This window comes from Lissotriton helveticus, chromosome 4_1 (assembly GCF_964261635.1).
Source record: "Lissotriton helveticus chromosome 4_1, aLisHel1.1, whole genome shotgun sequence".
Lineage (NCBI taxonomy): Eukaryota > Metazoa > Chordata > Amphibia > Caudata > Salamandridae > Lissotriton > Lissotriton helveticus.
The window spans coordinates 9387131-9411361 of NC_136063.1; the positions used below are offsets into that span (position 1 = coordinate 9387131).

General features: G+C 44.8%; 1 pseudogene across 1 annotated transcript in view; it reads right to left on the reverse strand.

Annotated features, from left to right (window-relative positions):
- LOC144826897 (uncharacterized) overlaps positions 1-24231 on the reverse strand; it is a 53453-nt pseudogene that overhangs the window by 22433 nt on the left and 6789 nt on the right. Inside the window, exons 2-3 of the transcript XR_013609965.1 lie at positions 20759-20875; positions 19527-19682 (exon numbers count right to left, since the gene is read on the reverse strand). The product of XR_013609965.1 is annotated as an uncharacterized LOC144826897 (transcript). The remainder of the gene's footprint in view (positions 1-19526; positions 19683-20758; positions 20876-24231) is intronic.

Sequence of the window (24231 nt, forward strand, 5' to 3'; positions counted from 1 at the left end):
AAGAGGATCACGTTCAGACTCCTCACCCACGCACACAAGGCTCTCCACGACATGGGCCCCAAATACCTCAACAGCCGCCTCACATTCTACACACCCACCTGCCAGCTCCGATCCGCCAGCCTCGCCCTCGCCACCGTCCCACGAATTCGCAAAACGGCCAAGACAAGGAACTCCCTCCCCACCCACCTACAGCTGACCCAGGACCATCTCCCCTTCAGGAAACAACTCAAAACCTGGCTGTTCGAGCAGTAGCGATTCCCCCTCCTCCTAGCGCCTTGAGACCCTAGCGGGTGAGTAGCGCGCTATACAAATTTGTTGATTGATTGTTTGAAAAGGAATAAAGGTGTATATTTTATGTAGGTCTCCATGCTCCAACGACTGCAAATGGCAACTAGACAGATCGGACCACATCCAGGGACATCGTTCGCAATACAGAAGGGGCAGCTACTTCTAAAAATGCCCCTAAAGTGCCAGTGTCCAAATGGACTACGGATGCCATGAGCTATTGAATGCCAGGAGAGGAGAATTTGAGCAATGGAAGAAAGTGTAGTGACCTCCAGTGACACACACGGACACCAGATCAATACTCTCTTACTTATTGACTTGCGCCTTTGATGAGTACAGATCAATCGATCCATGTGGGCAATTAATTACCCACCTACCGTGAACACTTAGTGCACCCCTAGGTTCCTTCTTGTCCTGATGAAGACCCCAGCGTAAGGTGTGATTTACACCTACTTTTGTAGTTTTGGGGTCGAAACGTCGACGGCTACTATCTTATATCAGCTGACGCCACCATTATATTGTTTACGAATTAGCAGCGTCATGTGCATGAGGTTTTCTCAAACTTTTGGATATTAGTTATTCTATCTACTGGCTCAGGGATCTGAAGCCAGTTGAATTGTTGAATTGCAAATTGAGATATATTGTAATTGCACATTGTTGCACTGGCACAATTCCTTCACACTAACACTCCATCCCACTCCTATCCCCCTCTCTACCCTGGGGCACTATGATGACTAAATTGTTATTGTTTATACATGTAATGATCAAAGCCCATTGTGATTAAATGACAGTGTGCCTCATTCCTTGTATTGTATTTTTGATTTATTGTAAATAATAGTTATATGTACAGTTTCTATTCTTTCACTAGGACCCCTTTAAATTGTATCGTCCTTATTTGGAGGGCATGAGGGAGGAGTGGCCCACTCTCTGTTGCTTAAGTTAGCAAAGGATGGTGTATGTATCTTTGTAGTAGTACTTTACATGTTTATCTGTGGTGGTTAAATTGTATCGCATTGCACCCAGGTCCCTAGTGACTTAGCTGGGTATAACCCCCCTATATACATATACTCCAAATAAGGACAGCCTTCAAGCAAGAACCAAACCTCTCTGACATTGAGAGTAGTAGACCATGCCATGACTGGGTATGGAGAGAAGTTAATGCCAACAAACATGTTAGCATGTCCCTTCTCGCCCTCTTGCAAGTCACATCACAAAGAAGAAGTGGTAATCCTCGTATAGATTGGTGAGACCCTGGGGACCATTTGGCCCTCATTAGGGGCTCAATACAGATCCAGTCAATGATGCTTGTTTCCGCATATGGAACAATCTCCACTAATATTTAGATGTTTAGGACCCTAACGAGAAATATACTTCAGTACCCTCACTCAAATATGCTGTTAGGGGGAGACAGGAACATTGCACCAGACCCATATCTTGGCAAATCTGTTCACAACACATCCAGGAACGGAGCAGACAGAGACCTCCCCCTAGAGATCCAAGGCGATTCCTTCCACTGTGACACCTGGAGGGTTCTCCACCCAACAGACAGACAATATACACAGACTTCCTGTGCAGAAAGAATGTGTAACTAGATTAACTACTTCTTTACTTTGACTTCCATTCATGTATGAAGTCTTTATTTAACAAAAATGCACCTCGGACCACAGCAAAATAAAAACGTGACTTTATGTTTGTTTAGGTAAGCCCACAATAGCTCAATGGAACTGTGGTAGTTATCACTGAATGTTGAACTTGGTTTGGAATACGCCTATGTGAGGATTCCAAGTCAAGCTCTGCCCTGAGGTGGTTCAACCACAGAGAAATAAGCAAAGTGAAGAAATGGGCGTTGCCTCCGTACTTCATTACAACAGGAACATGTCTCATTTCAAGTTGCAACAGGAAAAACAATTCCCACACACAAAACTCCATACATAATCCAGCCATGCCATAGCATTGGGCATCCCCAGGACACTGCAGGAGCCGGCCCTGGGGGGTGGCGGTCCCCAGGGCTATAGAGGGATATATATATAATTATATTCACTTAAAAAACAATAGGTTTCACACATGTTATAGTCAGCTGGACATTTCACTCATACAAAACCATTCAAATTCCCCCATTATAGTTAGTTCAGCTAACTATAACTCGCGCGCCAGCAATGCACTGCTGATGATGTCACACATTACATCACTCATGACATGGTCATTGACATCATTCATGACATCTCAACGATCTAGAGCACGTTCTACATCTCCAGCATCTCGTGTATCTACATCCCTGAAAAAAGTTTTGGATGTGTGGAAGAAACCAGTAAAAGATCGTTTGGAAGCAATAGTGTTGAGCTCTAAATTATATGATAGTTATTTTTGATCACTTAAAACAGACCTATGGATAATTGATGAGGTTAGTTTCTGCTACATGTAAATTGTGTATTGCATGGCTAATGGCGTAGGATGTACATATTGGTTCCTCTTTAGAAGCTCATGTGTTTTCATATATTTTTACAGGTAATCGATGCCTACCTCTCAAAAATATGTCTGTCAAGACCAAATTTACGTATATTTTCATTCATAATACAGTTACCTATCTTTCAATATTATATTTCTAATAATGTGTGTACTGAAATCCTTTAATTTTAACCTTAATGTTTAGCAATATCAGCAACAGTGTCATCCTGTATCTTCCTCAGCAAATATCGCTCTTCTACTTTTCGAGTAAATATTCATATCCGTTATAGGACTTTTCAGTGTTACTGGTGCAAAGCAATATTGAAAGTTAGTGATTCTTTGACTTAATGGTTGATAGTAGAATTAAGTAACGTTTTCAAAATTGATGTTTTTCAACAGAAGTTTTTCAATTTTGAATATATATTGTAATTGATATGTAATGTAATAACGTTTTTTATGATTGCCTTTTTAACTCTTCAGGTACCTTTTTGACAAATCTATTTTGAAAGTTCTTGTTGGAAAATATTACTGGTTGTAATAGTCTAAATTGCCCCAAAAATATTTTCAAATATTTTAAAGTCTAATATTTCTAAATGATTTTGTAATGTATCTACAGCACTCCTCTTTACCATAAAATGTAAACCCTACATACTAAAAATCTAATTTCTATTTTGTTTTTTTACAGATATTGAAACCTTTAAGCAAGACAATAATAGTTCATGATTCACTGAGTAGCAACATTGGGATCTATCAAGACTTTTTACTAAATTGGATGTAACCTTTCCCTAAAAAACCTAATTGATCTCTTTTTTATTTCTTATAGTGCATAATTATAAAATTGTCAATACGATTTCTCTTCATGAAATTAAACATAGTTAAATATTTAACATAACCATTTGTATATCTCTAAAGTGTTTTCCTACAGCAATTGAAGCGTCCCGACTATAAACAATGATAGTTAGTCGTAGAATGTAACCAAAAGCAACAGGACAGCTACAATTGTGGTGTATTTTACATGCTTATAATGATACTTCCATTATGGTTTTTTTTAAACCCTAATTTGTTGAACATACTTTACTTTATGTTAATAACTTAATTTAAAATGTTTTAAACAGGAAAAAGGGCTTATAGGAATGACATTTGTCGACGCCTACTTACCGCGTCCATAGTGCCCGTCGGAAGCATATAGCTATTCACATATGATATTGTCTGACCACTTGTATTGTCCTAACGCAGTTGCTCTGAAACCTATGATTGTTTTTCAACCCCAAACCTCTTGACATTAATTGCTTTTATGTAAATTAAAATTCAGGTTGGACTTTTACTCAACATATACATTTGTTATTATGTTATCAGTTTGCAGAATGTTTCATAATTCAGCAGACATGTGCCCAGATTTTTACTAATTAAATATTTCTGGGGAATTATCGACTGAAAATTGCAATGATCCTAATGGACACTCTAGTGTTGTCATGAAGATTGGATTATTCAGTATTTTGTTTTGTCATAGAAAGTTTTTTTATAGATAAAGGCATATTTTTAATTTTTAACATAGTATAGTAAGATAGTGTCATTATGTTTGTGAATTTTCAATTATGTTTGTTGTGTAGCCATATGAATTTGTTTAAACATATGTGATGGTCTCTATTCCTGGATCTGAAAACGCCTAGAACCATGCAGGATATATTCCAAAATAAGTTTTGTACTGTTAGCATTGTTGTTATGATGCACTAATGTACATCTTTTTTACATCTAGAGTCTGTTGAAAAGTATTGTGGTTTCTGAAACCAAGATGGTTCATCAATTTATATCCAAAACTTTAGGGTAAATACCCTCAATGACTCTAGACGGTGAAGATATCAAAAGTAAGTGATATAAGTACTTGGGGTATTTTGGTGGTATTAAGTCTCCAGTTCACACTTGTCTGATGCAGGGTGTATGTTAGTATGACACAAATAACTGTGGGATTTCCAAGGGTCTTTTCAGAGTTGTGTCCACCGTGTTGGTTAGCTGGCTATGCACCCTTCCTAGTAATGGACTCATTACCACTTTCCACTGAGTGTAGACAGGTCCCTATGTTTAGTATTTAAAAACATTTAAGTTATCATAACAAAAAACTATTGACCTTTAAACAATGCAATGTTAATAACAATTTATTTTTCACTATCTTCCCAAAAGGCCCAATGTTTAGAATGCCGGCGATGGGTCCACCTTGAATGTATCAAAATGAATGCAACATCCTGGTTACCTTTAACTGGTTACAAATGTACCAAATGTATGTATTAAGAAAGTAAAGATGTGATCGCATGCAAGAAGTCGAATTAGAAGTTTTGCATACTCCTGTCATCTAGTGATCTAGTGTTGGATTATCATAAGTAGTAATGTTGAGACACACTCCCGTCAGCTGTCACGACTTACACAATCCTTTTAGAGGTGGGCCACAATTACTTTAAAATTCCTACTTAATTTTCTGTTTGAAATCGAGCAACTATTTGGCTACGGTGTTGAAACATAAATGTAATTCTTCCTCCTCTTTCAAGGTCAACAACCAATACCGCTCATGAACACGTTATTGTTTAATGGTAGTCTAAGAAGTAGAGGTAATTCTACTATCACTAAGGTAGACGTCTGACTGATTCTATAATATAGTTACACCACTATTGCATGGTCATAATCCAAAAGGTGTGTTTAGAGTGAACAAAAAGAATAATCATACACATTTTATGCTGGACAGTATTGCTTCTACAAGCGCTTTCACTTCTTTCTTCTATACATTCAAAAACTTTTTTTGGTTTTAGATGCATAGTCTTTTAGGCCTGTACATCTCTAATGTAAAACAAGCATACTTTCACTTGTTTTCCTTTATCACTGACCTATATAAACTCATCAGTAACTAATATGGCAAGCCTTTACAATCCTGAAGGCTGAGTGCTGGATTTTCTGTGACAGGATGCCCATACAGGAGCATGCTAAGTTTTCTTTGGCTGCATGGAAACATGTAGTTTAAGCTGTCAAACACTTTGGAATGCTACCCTCCCACCAGTCCAAGAGGCGGAGGTAGAATTCAACCATTCCACAAAAAATAGAATTGGATGCCACTAAGTACAACGTGTTTCTGTATTATGTTAGCCATGATGTGTCACAAGAAACAGTTTTCATTTTACACCTTATTCAGCATCCACACAACCAAACACACCTACCTTCTGTCTTTGTTGTCTGCAGTTGCTGATTAATTTTCAAAATTCTAATGACAGACCCTGGAAAGGGGCCGCTATTGTTATTTTTCAACCCTACCACCCAGAATAAGGAGTGTGTACTTTACAAGACAGTGGGTAGTTGGGCGTCTTCTACCTTTGCTATTTTTCACCTTATTCATCTTACACACATCATCGACACACACACCTGCTGCTTTTCTTGGCTGTAGTTATCAATTATTCTTCTATATTATATTCTAATTCAAAGAGCAGGCCCTTTATAGAACCTTATTGGTAACTCATACCCCGGCTGAAAGCAGTGGGTAATTACGTACTTGCTACCTTTCGTATTTTTCACCTTATTCATCTTCCACACATCATCCACACATAAACACACAACATACCTGCTGCTTTTCTTTACTGTGGCCTTTATCGAGCCTTTTTTTGTAACTACTATCCCGGCTGAAGGCAGTGGGTGATTTCCACACTTACTGCCTTTCTTGCCTGTGGTAATCAATTATTCTTCTATTTCATATTCTAATTCAAAGTGCAGGCCCTTTATAGAGCCTTTTTTTGTAACTAGTATTTCGTCTGAAGGCAGTGGGTAATTTCGACACTTGCTACCTTTCTTATTTTTCACCTTTTTCATCTTCCACACTTCATCCACACATACACACACCGACCTGCTGCCTTTCTTGGCTGTGGTTTTCAATTATTCTACTATTTCGTTTTCGTTTTCTAATTCAAACAGCAGGCCCTTTATAGAACCTTTTTTTTGTAACTACTACCCCGGCTGAAGGCAGTGGGTAATTTGCGCACTTGCCGCCTTTCTTGGCTGGGGTTATCAATTATTCTCCTATTTCATATACTAATTCAATGTGCAGACCCTTTATAGAGCCTTTTTTTGTAACTATTACCCCAGTTGAAGGCAGTGGGTAATTTGCGCACTTGCTGCCTTTCTTGGCTGGGGTTATCAATTCTTCCATTTAATTTTCTAATTCAAAGTGCAGGCCCTTTATAAAGTCTTTTTTTCGAAGTACTACCCCGGCTGAAGGCAGAGGGTAATTTGCGCACTGCTGCCTTTCTTGACTGTGGCTATCAATTTTTCTTCTATGTCATATTCTAATTCAAAGTGCAGGCTCTTTTTAGAGCCTTTTTTTGTAGCTACTACCCCGACTGAAGGCACTGGGTAATTTGCACACTTGCTACCTTTATTGTCTGGGGTTATCAATTTTTCTTCTATGTCATATTCTAATTCAAAGTGCAGGCTCTTTTTAGAGCCTTTTTTTGTAGCTACTACCCCGACTGAAGGCACTGGGTAATTTGCACACTTGCTACCTTTCTTATTTTTCACCTTATTCATCTTCCACACATCATCCAAACATGCACACACCTACCTGCTGCCTTTCTTGGCTGAGGTTATCAATTATTCTACTATTTCATATTCTAATTCAAACAGCAGGCCCTTTATAGTGCCTTTTTTTGTAACTACTACCCCGGCAGAAGGCAGTGGGTAATTTGCGAACTAGCTGCCTTTCTTGGCTGGTGTTATCTTTTTTTTCTACTATTTCACATTCTAATTTAAAGGGCAGGCCCATTATATAGCCTTTTTTTGTAACTACTACCACGGCTGAAAGCAGTGGGTAATTTGCCCACTTGCCACCTTTCTTGGCTGGGGTTATCAATTATTTTTCTATTTCATATTCTAATTTAAAGTGCAGGCCCTTTATAGAGCCTTTTTTTGTAACTACAACCCCGGCTGAAGGCAGTGGGTAATTTGTGTAGTTCTTGCCTTTCTTGGCTGTGGTTATCAATGATTCTTCTATTTCATATTCTAATTTAAAGTGCAGGCCCTTTATAGTGCCTTTTTTTGTAACTACTACCCCGGCAGAAGGCAGTGGGTAATTTGCGAACTAGCTGCCTTTCTTGGCTGGTGTTATCTTTTTTTTCTACTATTTCACATTCTAATTTAAAGGGCAGGCCCATTATATAGCCTTTTTTTGTAACTACTACCACGGCTGAAAGCAGTGGGTAATTTGCCCACTTGCCACCTTTCTTGGCTGGGGTTATCAATTATTTTTCTATTTCATATTCTAATTTAAAGTGCAGGCCCTTTATAGAGCCTTTTTTTGTAACTACTACCCCGGCTGAAGGCAGTGGGTAATTTGCACACTTGCTACCTTTCCTATTTTTTACCTTATTCATCTTCCACACATCATCCACACATACACACACCTACCTGCTGCCTTCTTTGGCTGTGGTTTTCAATATTTCTTCTATTTCATATTCTAATTCAGAGTGCAGGCCTTTTATAGACCCTTTTTTTGTAACTACTACCCCGGCTGAAGGCAGTGGGTAATTTGCACACTTGCTACCTTTCCTATTTTTTACCTTATTCATCTTCCACACATCATCCACACATACACCCACCTACCTGCTGCCTTCTTTGGCTGTGATTTTCAATATTTCTTCTATTTCATATTCTAATTCAGAGTGCAGGCCTTTTATAGACCCTTTTTTTGTAACTACTACCCCGGCTGAAGGCAGTGGGTAATTTGCACACTTGCTACCTTTCCTATTTTTTACCTTATTCATCTTCCACACATCATCCACACATACACACACCTACCTGCTGCCTTTCTTGGCTGTGTTTATCAATTGTTCTTCTATTTCATATTCCAATTCAAAGTGCAGGCCATTTATCGAACTTTTTTTGTAACTACTACCCCGGCTGAAAGCAGTGGGTAACCTACGCACTTGCTGCCTTTCTTGGCTGTGGTCATCAATTATTCTTCTATTTCATATTATAATTCAAAGTACATGCCCTTTATAGAGCCTTTTTTTGTAACTACTACCCCGGCAAAAGGCAGTGGGTAATTTCCACACTTGCTGCCTTTCTTAACTGGTGTTATCAATTATTCACAGACCGCATGTCCCTGCACAGCCCCTCCTTTACAGATGACAGAATCACAGACTGCATGTCTCTGCACAGCCCCTCTTTTACAGATATCAGAATCACAGACTGCATGTCGCTGCTCAGCCCCTCCTTTACAGATATCAGAATCACAGACTGCATGTCCCTGCACAGCCCCTCCTTTACAGATAACAGAATCACAGACTGCATGTCCCTGCACAGCCCCTCCTTTACAGCTGACAGAAACACAGACTGCATGTCCCTGCACAGCCCCTCCTTCACAGATGACAGAATCACAGACTGCATGTCCCTGCACAGCCCCTCCTTTACAGATGACAGAATCACAGACTGCATGTCCCTGTACAGCCCCTCCTTTACAGATGACAGAATCACAGACTGCATGACCCTGCACATCCCCTCCTTTACAGATGACAGAATCACAGACTGCATGTCCCTGCACAGCCCCTCCTTTACAGATGACAGAATCACAGACTGCATGTCCCTGCACAGCCCCTCCTATACAGATGACAGAATCATAGACTGCATGTCCCTGCACAGCCCCTTCTTTACAGATGACAGAGACACAGACTGCATGCCCCTGCGCAGCCCCTCCTTTACAGATGTCAGAATCACAGACTGCATGTCCCTGCACAGCCCCTTCTTTACAGATGACAGAATCACAGACTGCATGTCCCTGCTCAGCCCCTCCTTTACAGATGTCAGAATCAAAGACTGCATGTTCCTGCACAGCCCCTCCTTTACAGATGACAGAATCACAGACTGCATGTCCCTGCACAGCCCCTCCTTTACAGATGACAGAGACACAGACTGCATGCCCCTGCACAGCCCCTCCTTTACAGATATCAGAATCACAGACTGCATGTCCCTGCACAGCTCCTCCTTTACAGATGACAGAATCACAGACTGCATGACCCTGCTCAGCCCCTCCTTTACAGATGACAGAATCACAGACTGCATGTCCCTGCACAGCCCCTCCTTTACAGATGACAGCATGACAGACTGCATGTCCCTGCACAGCCCCTCCTTTACAGATGATGGAATCACAGACTGTATGTCCCTGCACAGCCCCTCCTGTAAAGATGACAGAATCACAGACTGCATGCACCTGCACAGCCCCTCCTTTACAGATGACAGAATCACAGACTGCATGTCCCTGCACAGCCCCTCCTATACAGATGACAGAACCACAGACTGCATGTCCCTGCACAGCCCCTCCTTTACAGATGACAGAATCACAGACTGCATGTCCCTGCACAGCCCCTCCTATACAGATGACAGAACCACAGACTGCATGTCCCTGCACAGCCCCTCCTTTACAGATGACAGAATCACAGACTGCATGTCCCTGCACAGCCCCTCCTATACAGATGACAGAACCACAGACTGCATGTCCCTGCACAGCCCCTCCTTTACTGATGACAGAATCACAGACTGCATGTCCCTGCACAGCCCCTCCTTTACAGATGACAGAATCATAGACTGCATGTCCCTGCACAGCCCCTCCTTTACAGATATCAGAATCACAGACTGCATGTCCCTGCACAGCCCCTCCTTTACAGATGACAGAATCACAGACTACATGTCCCTGCACAGCCCCTTTTTTCAGATGACAGAATCACAGACTGCATGTCCCTGCACAGCCCCTCCTTTACAGATGACAGAATCACAGACTACATGTCCCTGCACAGCCCCTTTTTTCAGATGACAGAATCACAGACTGCATGTCTCTGCACAGCCCCTCCTTTACAGATGACAGAATCATAGACTGCATGTCCCTGCGCAGCCCCTCCTTTACAGATATCAGAATCACAGACTGCATGTCCCTGCACAGCCCCTCCTTTACAGATGACAGAATCAGAGACTGCATGTCCCTGCACAGCCCCTCCTTTACTGATGACAGAATCACAGACTGCATGTCCCTGCACAGCCCCTCCTTTACAGATGACAGAATCACAGACTGCATGACCCTGCTTAGCCCCTCCTTTACAGATGACAGAATCACAGACTGCATGTCCCTGCACAGCCCCTCCTTTACAGATGACAGCATGACAGACTGCATGTCCCTGCACAGCCCCTCCTTTACAGATGACAGAATCACAGACTGCATGTCCCTGCACAGCCCCTCCTTTAAAGATGACAGAGACACAGACTGCATGTCCCTGCACAGCCCCTCCTTTACAGATGACAGAGACACAGACTGCATGTCCCTGCTCAGCCCCTCCTTTACAGATGACAGAATCACAGACTGCATGTCCCTGCACAGCCCCTCCTTTACAGATGACAGCATGACAGACTGCATGTCCCTGCACAGCCCCTTCTTTACAGATGACAGAATCACAGACTGCATGTCCCTGCACAGCCCCTCCTTTACAGATGACAGCATGACAGACTGCATGTCCCTGCACAGCCCCTCCTTTACAGATGACAGAATCACAGACTGCATGTCCCTGCACAGCCCCTCCTTTACAGATGACAGCATGACAGACTGCATGTCCCTGCACAGCCCCTCCTTTACAGATGACAGAATCAGAGAATGCATGTCCCTGCTCAGCCCCTCCTTTACAGATGACAGAATCACAGACTGCATGTCCCTGCACAGCCCCTGCTTTATCGATGACAGAATCACAGACTGCATGTCACTTCACAGCCCCTCATTTACAGATATCAGAATCACAGACTGCATGTCCCTGCACAGCCCCTCCTTTACAGATGACAGAATCACAGACTGCATGTCTCTGCACAGCTCCTCCTTTACAGATGACAGAATCACAGACTGCATGTTCCTGCACTGCCCCTCCTTTACAGATGACAGAATCACAGACTGCATGTCCCTGCACAGCTCCTCCTTTACAGATGACAGAATCACAGACTGCATGTCTCTGCACAGCTCCTCCTTTACAGATGACAGAATCACAGACTGCATGTCCCTGCACAGCCCCTCCTTTACAGATGACAGAATCACAGACTGCAGGTCCCTGCTCAGCCCCTCCTTTACAGATGATGGAATCACAGACTGCATGTCCCTGCACAGCCCCTCCTTTACAGGTGATAGAATCACAGACTGCATGTCCCTGCACAGCCCCTCCTTTACAGATGATGGAATCACAGACTGCATGTCCCTGCACAGCCCCTCATATATACAGATGACAGAATCACAGACTGCATGTCCCTGCACAGCCCCTTCTTTACAGGTGATAGAATCACAGACTGCATGTTCCTGCACAGCCCCTCCTTTACAGATGACAGAATCACAGACTGCATGTCCCTGCACAGCCCCTCCTTTACAGATGACAGAATCACAGACTGCATGTCCCTGCACAGCCCCTCCTTTACAGATGACAGAATCACAGACTGCATGACCCTGCACAGCCCCTCCTTTACAGATGACAGAATCACAGACTGCATGACCCTGCACAGCCCCTCCTTTACAGATGACAGAATCACAGACTGCATGTCCCTGCACAGCCCCTCCTTTACAGATGACAGAATCACAGACTGCATGTCCCTGCACAGCCCCTCCTTTACAGATGATGGAATCACAGACTGCATGTCCCTGCACAGCCCCTCATATATACAGATGACAGAATCACAGACTGCATGTCCCTGCACAGCCCCTTCTTTACAGGTGATAGAATCACAGACTGCATGTTCCTGCACAGCCCCTCCTTTACAGATGACAGAATCACAGACTGCATGTCCCTGCACAGCCCCTCCTTTACAGATGACAGAATCACAGACTGCATGTCCCTGCACAGCCCCTCCTTTACAGATGACAGAATCACAGACTGCATGACCCTGCACAGCCCCTCCTTTACAGATGACAGAATCACAGACTGCATGTCCCTGCACAGCCCCTCTTTTACAGATGACAGAATCATAGACTGCATGTCCCTGCACAGCCCCTCCTTCACAGATGTCAGAATCATAGACTGCATGTCCCTGCTCAGCCCCTCCTTTACAGATGACAGAATCACAGACTGCATGTCCCTGCACAGCCCCTCCTTTACAGATGACAGAATCACAGACTGCATGTTCCTGCACAGCCCCTCCTTTACAGATGACAGAATCACAGACTGCATGTCCCTGCACAGCCCCTCCTTTACAGATGACAGAATCACAGAGTGCATGTCCCTGCACAGCCCCTCCTTTACAGATGACAGAATCACAGACTGCATGTCCCTGCACAGCCCCTCCTTTACAGATGACAGAATCACAGACTGCATGTCCCTGCACAGCCCCTCCTTTACGGATGACAGAATCACAGACTGCATGTCCCTGCACAGCCCCTCCTTTACGGATGACAGAATCATAGACTGCATGTCCCTGCACAGCCCCTCCTTTAAAGATGTCAGTGTCATAGACTGCATGTCCCTGCACAGCCCCTCCTTTACAGATGACAGAATCACAGACTGCATGTCCCTGCACAGCTCCTCCTTTACAGATGACAGAATCACAGACTGCATGTCCCTGCACAGCCCCTCCTTTACAGATGACAGAATCACAGACTGCATGTCCCTGCACAGCCCCTCCTTTACAGATGACAGAATCACAGACTACATGTTCCTGCACAGCCCCTCCTTTACAGATGACAGAATCACAGACTGCATGTCCCTGCACAGCCCCTCCTTTACAGATGACAGAATCACAGACTGCATGTCCCTGCACAGCCCCTCCTTTACAGATGACAGAATCACAGACTGCATGTCCCTGCACAGCCCCTCCTTTACAGATGACAGAATCACAGACTGCATGTCCCTGCACAGCCCCTCCTTTACAGATGATGGAATCACAGACTGCATGTCCCTGCACAGCCCCTCCTTTACAGGTGATAGAATCACAGACTGCATGTCCCTGCACAGCCCCTCCTTTACAGATGATGGAATCACAGACTGCATGTCCCTGCACAGCCCCTCATATATACAGATGACAGAATCACAGACTGCATGTCCCTGCACAGCCCCTCCTTTACAGGTGATAGAATCACAGACTGCATGTTCCTGCACAGCCCCTCCTTTACAGATGACAGAATCACAGACTGCATGTCCCTGCACAGCCCCTCCTTTACAGATGACAGAATCACAGACTGCATGTCGCTGCACAGCCCCTCCTTTACAGATGACAGAATCACAGATTGCATGCCCCTGCACAGCCCCTCCTTTACAGATGACAGAATCATAGACTGCATGTCCCTGCACAGCCCCTCCTTTACAGATATCAGAATCACAGACTGCATGTCCCTACACAGCCCCTCCTTTACAGATGACAGAATCACAGACTGCATGTCCCTGCACAGCCCCTCCTTTACAGATGACAGAATCACAGACTGCAGGTCCCTGCTCAGCCCCTCCTTTACAGATGATGGAATCACAGACTGCATGTCCCTGCACAGCCCCTCCTTTACAGATGACAGAATCACAGACTGCATGTCCCTGCACAGCCCCTCCTTTACAGATGACAGAATCACAGACTGCAGGTCCCTGCTCAGCCCCTCCTTTACAGATGATGGAATCACAGACTGCATGTCCCTGCACAGCCCCTCCTTTACAGATGACAGAATCACAGACTGCATGTCCCTGCACAGCCGCTCTTTTACAGATATCAGAATCACAGACTGCATGTCGCTGCACAGCCCCTCCTTTACAGATGACAGAATCACAGACTGCATGTCCCTGCACAGCCCCTCCTTTACAGATGATGGAATCACAGACTGCATGTCACTTCACAGCCCCTCATTTACAGATGACAGAATCACAGACTGCATGTCCCTGCACAGCCCCTCCTTTACAGATGACAGAATCACAGACTGCAGGTCCCTGCTCAGCCCCTCCTTTACAGATGACAGAATCACAGACTGCATGTCCCTGCACAGCCCCTCCTTTACAGATGACAGAATCACAGACTGCAGGTCCCTGCTCAGCCCCTCCTTTACAGATGATGGAATCACAGACTGCATGTCCCTGCACAGCCCCTCCTTTACAGATGACAGAATCATAGACTGCATGTCCCTGCACAGCCGCTCTTTTACAGATATCAGAATCACAGACTGCATGTCGCTGCACAGCCCCTCCTTTACAGATGACAGAATCACAGACTGCATGTCCATGCACAGCCCCTCCTTTAGAGATGACAGAATCACAGACTGCATGTCCCTGCACAGCCGCTCCTTTACAGATATCAGAATCACAGACTGCATGTTCCTGCACAGCCCCTCCTTTACAGATGACAGAATCACAGACTGCATGTGCCTGCACAGCCCCTCCTTTACAGATGATGGAATCACAGACTGCATGTCACTTCACAGCCCCTCATTTACAGATGACAGAATCACAGACTGCATGTCCCTGCACAGCCCCTCCTTTACAGATGACAGAATCACAGACTGCATGTCCCTGCACAACCCCTCCTTTACAGTAATCAGAATCACAGACTGCATGTCCCTGCACAGCCCCTCCTTTACAGATGACAGAATCACAGACTGCATGCCCCTGCACAGCCCCTCCTTTACAGATGACAGAATCACAGACTGCATGTCCCTGCACAGCCCCTCCTTTACAGTAATCAGAATCACAGACTGCATGACCCTGCACAGCCCCTCCTTTACAGATAACAGAATCACAGACTGCATGTCCCTGCACAGCCCCTCCTTTACAGATGACAGCATGACAGACTGCATGTCCCTGCACAGCCCCTCCTTTACAGATGACAGAATCACAGACTGCATGTCCCTGCACAGCCCCTCCTTTACAGATATCAGAATCACAGACTGCATGTCCCTACACAGCCCCTCCTTTACAGATGACAGAATCACAGACTGCAGGTCCCTGCTCAGCCCTCCTTTACAGATGATGGAATCACAGACTGCATGTCACTTCACAGCCCCTCATTTACAGATGACAGAATCACAGACTGCATGTCCCTGCACAGCCTCTCCTTTACAGATGACAGAATCACAGACTGCAGGTCCCTGCTCAGCCCCTCCTTTACAGATGACAGAATCACAGACTGCATGTCCCTGCACAGCCCCTCCTTTACAGATGACAGAATCACAGACTGCAGGTCCCTGCTCAGCCCCTCCTTTACAGATGATGGAATCACAGACTGCATGTCCCTGCACAGCCCCTCCTTTACAGATGACAGAATCACAGACTGCATGTCCCTGCACAGCCGCTCTTTTACAGATATCAGAATCACAGACTGCATGTCGCTGCACAGCCCCTCCTTTACAGATGACAGAATCACAGACTGCATGTCCCTGCACAGCCCCTCCTTTACAGATGATGGAATCACAGACTGCATGTCACTTCACATCCCCTCATTTACAGATGACAGAATCACAGACTGCATGTTCCTGCGCAGCCCCTCCTTTACAGATGACAGAATCACAGACTGCATGTCCCTGCACAGCCCCTCCTTTACATATGACAGAACCGCAGACTGCATGTCCCTGCACAGCCCCTCCTTTACAGATGATGGAATCACAGACTGCATGTCACTTCACAGCCCCTCATTTACAGATGACAGAATCACAGACTGCATGTTCCTACAGAGCCCCTCCTTTACATATGACAGAATCACAGACTGCATGTCCCTGCACAGCCCCTCCTTTACAGCTAATAGAACCACAGACTGCATGCCCCTGCACAGCCCCTCCTTTACAGATGACAGAATCACAGACTGCATGTCCCTGCACAGCCCCTCCTTTACAGCTAATAGAATCACAGACTGCATGTCTCTGCACAGCCCCTCCTTTACAGATGACAGAATCATAGACTGCATGCCCCTGCACAGCCCCTCCTTTACAGATGACAGAATCACAGACTGCATGTCCCTGCACAGCCCCTCCTTTACAGATGACAGAATCATAGACTGCATGTCCCTGCACAGCCCCTCCTTTAAAGATGTCAGTGTCATAGACTGCATGTCCCTTCACAGCCCCTCCTTTACAGATGACAGAATCACAGACTGCATGTCCCTGCACAGCCCCTCCTTTACAGATGACAGAATCACAGACTGCATGTCCCTGCACAGCCCCTCCTTTACAGATGACAGAATCACAGACTGCATGTCCCTGCACAGCCCCTCCTTTACAGATGACAGAATCACAGACTGCATGTCCCTGCACAGCCCCTCCTTTACAGATGACAGAATCATAGACTGCATGTCCCTGCACAGCCCCTCCTTTACAGATGACAGAATCACAGACTGCATGTCCCTGCACAACCCCTCCTTTACAGATGACAGAATCACAGACTGCATGTCCCTGCACAGCCCCTCCTTTACAGATGACAGAATCACAGACTGCATGTCCCAGCACAGCCCCTCCTTTAAAGATGTCAGTGTCATAGACTGCATGTCCCTGCACAGCCCCTCCTTTACAGATGACAGAATCACAGACTGCATGTCCCTGCACAGCTGCTCCTTTACAGATGACAGAATCACAGACTGCATGACCCAGCACAGCCCCTCCTTTACAGATGACAGAACCACAGACTGCATGTCTCTGCACAGCCCCTCCTTTACAGACGACAGAATCACAGACTGCATGACCCTGCACATCTCCTCCTTTACAGATATCAGAATCACAGACTGCATGTCCCTGCACAGCCCCTCCTTTACGGATGACAGAATCACAGACTGCATGTCCCTGCACAGCCCCTCCTTTACAGATGACAGAATCACAGACTGCATGTCCCTGCACAGCCCCTCCTTTAAAGATGTCAGTGTCATAGACTGCATGTCCCTGCACAGCCCCTCCTTTACAGATGACAGAATCACAGACTGCATGTCCCTGCACAGCCCCTCCTTTACAGATGACAGAATCACAGACTGCATGTCCCTGCACAGCCCCTCCTTTACAGATGACAGAATCATAGACTGCATGTCCCTGCACAGCCCCTCCTTTAAAGATGTCAGTGTCATAGACTGCATGTCCCTTCACAGCCCCTCCTTTACAGATGACAGAATCACAGACTGCATGTCCCTGCACAGCCCCTCCTTTACAGATGACAGAATCACAGACTGCATGTCCCTGCACAGCCCCTCCTTTACAGATGACAGAATCACAGACTGCATGTCCCTGCACAGCCCCTCCTTTACAGATGACAGAATCACAGACTGCATGTCCCTGCACAGCCCCTCCTTTACAGATGACAGAATCATAGACTGCATGTCCCTGCACAGCCCCTCCTTTACAGATGACAGAATCACAGACTGCATGTCCCTGCACAACCCCTCCTTTACAGATGACAGAATCACAGACTGCATGTCCCTGCACAGCCCCTCCTTTACAGATGACAGAATCACAGACTGCATGTCCCTGCACAGCCCCTCCTTTAAAGATGTCAGTGTCATAGACTGCATGTCCCTGCACAGCCCCTCCTTTACAGATGACAGAATCACAGACTGCATGTCCCTGCACAGCTGCTCCTTTACAGATGACAGAATCACAGACTGCATGACCCAGCACAGCCCCTCCTTTACAGATGACAGAACCACAGACTGCATGTCTCTGCACAGCCCCTCCTTTACAGACGACAGAATCACAGACTGCATGACCCTGCACAGCTCCTCCTTTACAGATATCAGAATCACAGACTGCATGTCCCTGCACAGCCCCTCCTTTACGGATGACAGAATCACAGACTGCATGTCCCTGCACAGCCCCTCCTTTACAGATGACAGAATCACAGACTGCATGTCCCTGCACAGCCCCTCCTTTAAAGATGTCAGTGTCATAGACTGCATGTCCCTGCACAGCCCCTCCTTTACAGATGACAGAATCACAGACTGCATGTCCCTGCACAGCCCCTCCTTTACAGATGACAGAATCACAGACTGCATGTCCCTGCACAGCCCCTTCTTTACAGGTGACGGAATCACAGACTGCATGTCCCTGCACAGCCCCTCCTTTACAGATGACAGAATCACAGACTGCATGTCCCTGCACAGCCCCTCCTTTACAGATGACAGAATCACAGACTGCATGTCCCTGCACAGCCCCTCCTTTACAGATGACAGAATCACAGACTGCATGTCCCTGCACAGCCCCTCCTTTACAGATGACAGAATCACAGACTGCATGTCCCTGCACAGCCCCTCCTTTACAGATGACAGAACCACAGACTGCATGTCTCTGCACAGCCCCTCCTTTACAGATGACAGAATCACAGACTGCATGTCCCTGCACAGCCCCTCCTTTACAGATGACAGAATCACAGACTGCATGTCTCTGCACAGCCCCTCCTTTACAGATATCAGAACCACAGACTGCATGTCCCTGCACAGCCCCTCCTTTACAGATGACAGAATCACAGACTGCATGTCCCTGCACAGCCCCTCCTTTACAGATGTCAGTGTCATAGACTGTACATATTCTAAACATCTCCTCTTTTAAAGGTCTTGGAATCTCTCAGCTGCAGATATTGAACTCTAACTCCCCTGCAGATCCTTAAAGTTATAAAGTTTGAAGTCACAGACTGTGCATACCCTGCGCATACCCTGTACTAGAGATGTCAGAGCCACAGACTGTAAGTGACCTGCACGCCCCTCTGTTACAGAATATACCCTGCACACCCTCTGAGTTACAGATGTTAGAGTCACAGACTGCATTTACCCTGCCCATTACCTGTGTAACAGATGTCAGGGTCCCTACACACTCTCGTACATACCTTCCACCTCCCCTTTGTTGCAGAAGTCAAAATCACAGCACGTTCTAATGATCCGGAAAGACAACATAGAGTTTTGTAAGTAGTAATCTCTTCCACAGACTGCTTGTTGGGAGGGATTCAGACAGTCCTTGAACGCAGTTAGAATAACAGTATCCCCTGTTGGCACAAAGGCAAATTTTGATTAAACAACAAAAAAACTCAGTATGAGTTCCTAAGCAGACATGGATACCTTTAAGGAGTGTGGATGAAATAACCAAACCAAAAAAAAGTAAGGGTTTAATGCTTAAATTGCTTAATTTCAGTGTTTATTCACCAAATGTCATTTTTAAGTAAATAAATGGGTTGTCACACTTTACCCCGACCACTGTGATGATTACTCAATTCTTTTTCAATTTTTTTTATAAATTTTCCAACACTTCTAAACCACAGTCAATAGCCCCCAGTAGATTTCCAACCCATCATATTATGCTAACTGTGCCACTCCACATAAAAGAAGCCTGCCTTTTGCAAATCAGTACTGACCTGATACCCATGAGAACAATCCATCTTGAACTACAAGGCAAGGCACTCTCCAGAAGGGTTCACAAGCACCACAACCCTGGTATTCCATTATTAGGCTTCTTTAGTGAGTTGTAGCTTAGCTTAGGGCTCTCTGGCACCGCGAGCAAGGGACCCAGGTAGGAATGTATGCCAGCCTGCAAATTTTACCCAATCAGTTGCTACCATGTAGATACAACAGAAGAGGGAAACATCCTTTACAACGCAACTTTTACCACGCAGTGCCTTTACGACGCAACTTTTACAACGCAAACAATTACAACGCATTGCACTGGGGGCGCTCTAGGATAGGGAATAGATTTAATTTACTATCCAACACCTTCCCTAGTGTCCACGGGGACTGGAGTTGGAATAGTAAATTAAACTATTCACTATCCAGCACCCCAAAGCACTATGCGTTGTAAAGGCTTGCGTTGTAAAAGTTGCGATGTAAAAGCATGCGTGGTAAAAGCATGCGTTGTAATGTCATACACCCAACAGAAGAGCATTCTGAAGGTCACAGAGGCATCTTACAACCAACCTGATTGGCAGCACAGACAGGGAAAAAAGGTGATGCAAGCTGCAGTGGCCTCCTAAGAAATATCTTGGGCCCTGGTACATATTTTTTTTTACAAATTAAGCACTGGCCAGAATGTTAAGGACAGAGTTGCAGTTGTGTGGCATGAGACACTCACCAACTGTGTTGTTCTCCAACGATTTGATGCAGTGAGTGACGTCAGGAGAGCATTGCTTGAAAATACCAGAGCATTGGGTGGTGCCGGTAGCAATACACTTCTCGCAAAGTAGGCAATCTGCAGAAAAAAGAAACACAATCTAGAGATCTGAACAAAATTGTGCTTTTCATTCAAACATAGAGAAATACGTGTAAAAAACAAGTCTGGTGCTTTAGTCTTATAGCGGGCCCCGTTCACACTTCACGTGGAAATCTTTTAGGAATGAGGAGAAGAGAAGAAAGTTCTTGTACTCAGTGGTACAAACTATAACAGAAAACATGTAATGTATCGGAGAGTTCCACGTGTTTGGAGAGTACAAAATGAAGTAATGTAAACACAAAAATGTGCTTAGGGCGAGACAAGAAAAAACTGAGGCAGAAAGGAGATTGTAACAGAATGAGACAGAAAGAAACTGATAAAAACACACAAATGGCTAGATCCATGCACATGGAGACAGACAGAGAGAAATAATATAAATAGATAAGAACAAACAAGAAAGATCGAGAGATCACTAAAGCATTGACACAAACACATTTGATGAGCTGTGTTGTGTCAAAGAGAGAGAGTGCAGAATAGCACCATGTTGACTAAGATAGTGGGGCATATTACCAATGTTTAGCGATATTTATCGCTAACCAGGCATAGCAACAAATCTTTTAATGCTAAGCATCGCGGGAAATTATCGCAGAGATAACTTGCTATTAGGAAGGTTTATCTCAGAAGTGATAAAAATCCTCGCGCTAACTGCCAAATGAGAGATTATCGCTGGAAATCCAACGATAATCTCTCGAAGTTTGGCGTTATCTTGATGATAGGGGCTCACAAGCTTAGCCGTGATATCCACCTTCCATAGGATATCATGGCTAAGTCGGGAAAATAGCAGGTGTAAAAAAAGCAGCGCTAACCGCGGTTAGCGTTGCTTTTTTTATCACTAACAGGCTTAGCGAAATCCTTGATAATAGAAGAAATGTTGCTTAACAACATTTCTCCTATTATTTTTCTCTGGAACGCCCCCTTTGCATCTCATTAGAGATGCAAGGGGAAGCGTAGAGAAAAAGGGTGCTAACATGCGAATTTGCGTGTTAGCACCCTGTTGCTGATAGGGAGATAATTTTATCTCCGCTTTCTTGCCTTTTAAAGCCAAAAAAGCGGAGATAAATCACTTGATAAGACGCCCCTGTGTGTTTTTCTCTGTGCTCGAATACGTTTGCCTGCCTTGTGCTAAGCACTATAGTGCAAAGCGGTCTCTGTAATATACCGAATGGGTTCTTAACTGGAAGTGTATCCTTCGACTACAAAATTCTTTGCTTAGACATAATTTAAAAATGTTGTTCATTAGAGCACAAATGGAAAGTTGGAAATGTTTGGAGAAAAAAATGGGCCAATTTACAAGCGACTTGCGTCACTTTTGCGTGATTTTTAGCATGGGAAAAGTGATGCACGTGTGGCACAAGGGGTTTGTAAATAAACAGTATAACAATACAAAAGGACTGTCACTGGTCTGTACAACTAATACGGGCAAAGAAAAATGTGACGGACTCTGTGTCTACCTGTAAAGCCAATTTTACATCTCACTTTTTGATTCTTTTTGCACAATTTTTTTCTCACTGCAATCTAACATCCCACAGCATTCCAAACTGATTTGACTTTTGGTCTGATCCATCACTGGTGGTTCCTTGGGTTTGGAGAAGCCCATAATTCCAACAGGTGTGTGGCTCCCTAACGGGACCATCTTTGGTTCTATCCCAGATGATGAAGCGTGGGCTGATGGGATTCATTTCCTTTTTGTTGTACACACTTTACAGGTAGACACAGAGTCCGTCACATTTTTCTTTGCCCGTATTAGTTGTACAGACCAGTGACAGTCCTTTTGTATTGTTATACTGTGAATGAGGGGTTTGTCTGTCTTTTGGTCTTTAAATAATTTTCCCCTTAGACCCTCCACCAACCTTGTTTTTGACGTTTGTAAATAACCCCCAAAATATTTAGAGTGATGCATGTATAAGGCAAAGGCTTCAGTAATATTTACAAAGCAGCACACAGCCTGATTTCCATAGCATTGCATGGATTTTTCCACAGAAATATAAAGCAAGGTAGCTGCTTGCGCTGCATTATGTTTCAACTTGGGAGTCGATACATGATTGGAGCAGGGGCTTTCCCATGGATTCTGCCATGGATTTTGCTTCATGTGATTGGAGCAGGGGCTTTCCCATGAATTCTGCCATGGATTTTGCTTCATTTGATTGGAGCATGGGCTTTCCCGTGAATTCTGCCATGGATTTTGCTTCATTTGATTGGAGCATGGGATTTCCCATGGATTCTGCCATGGATTTTGCTTCATTTGATTGGAGCAGGGGCTTTCCCATGGATTCTGCCATGGATTTTGCTTCATTTGATTGGAGCAGGGGCTTTCCCATGGATTCTGCCATGGATTTTGCTTCATGTGATTGGAGCATGGGATTTCCCATGGATTCTGCCATGGATTTTGCTTCATTTGATTGGAGCAGGGGCTTTCCCATGGATTCTGCCATGGATTTTGCTTCATTTGATTGGAGCAGGGGCTTTCCCATGGATTCTGCCATGGATTTTGCTTCATGTGATTGGAGCATGGGCTTTCCCATGGATTCTGCCATGGATTTTGCTTCATTTGATTGGAGCATGGGCTTTCCCGTGAATTCTTCCATGGATTTTGCTTCATTTGATTGGAGCATGGGCTTTCCCATGGATTCTGCCATGGATTTTGCTTCATTTGATTGGAGCAGGGGCTTTCCCATGGATTCTGCCATGGATTTTGCTTCATTTGATTGGAGCAGGGGCTTTCCCATGGATTCTGCCATGGATTTTGCTTCATTTGATTGGAGCAGGGGCTTTCCCATGAATTCTGCCATGGATTTTGCTTCATTTGATTGGAGCATGGGCTTTCCCGTGAATTCTGCCATGGATTTTGCTTCATTTGATTGGAGCAGGGGCTTTCCCATGGATTCTGCCATGGATTTTGCTTCATGTGATTGGAGCATGGGATTTCCCATGGATTCTGCCATGGATTTTGCTTCATTTGATTGGAGCAGGGGCTTTCCCATGGATTCTGCCATGGATTTTGCTTCATTTGATTGGAGCATGGGCTTTCCCATGGATTCTGCCATGGATTTTGCTTCATTTGATTGGAGCATGGGCTTTCCCATGGATTCTGCCATGGATTTTGCTTCATTTGATTGGAGCAGGGGCTTTCCCATGAATTCTGCCATGGATTTTGCTTCATTTGATTGGAGCATGGGCTTTCCCATGAATTCTGCCATGGATTTTGCTTCATTTGATTGGAGCATGGGATTTCCCATGGATTCTGCCATGGATTTTGCTTCATTTGATTGGGGCATGGGCTTTCCCGTGAATTCTGCCATGGATTTTGCTTCATTTGATTGGAGCATGGGCTTTCC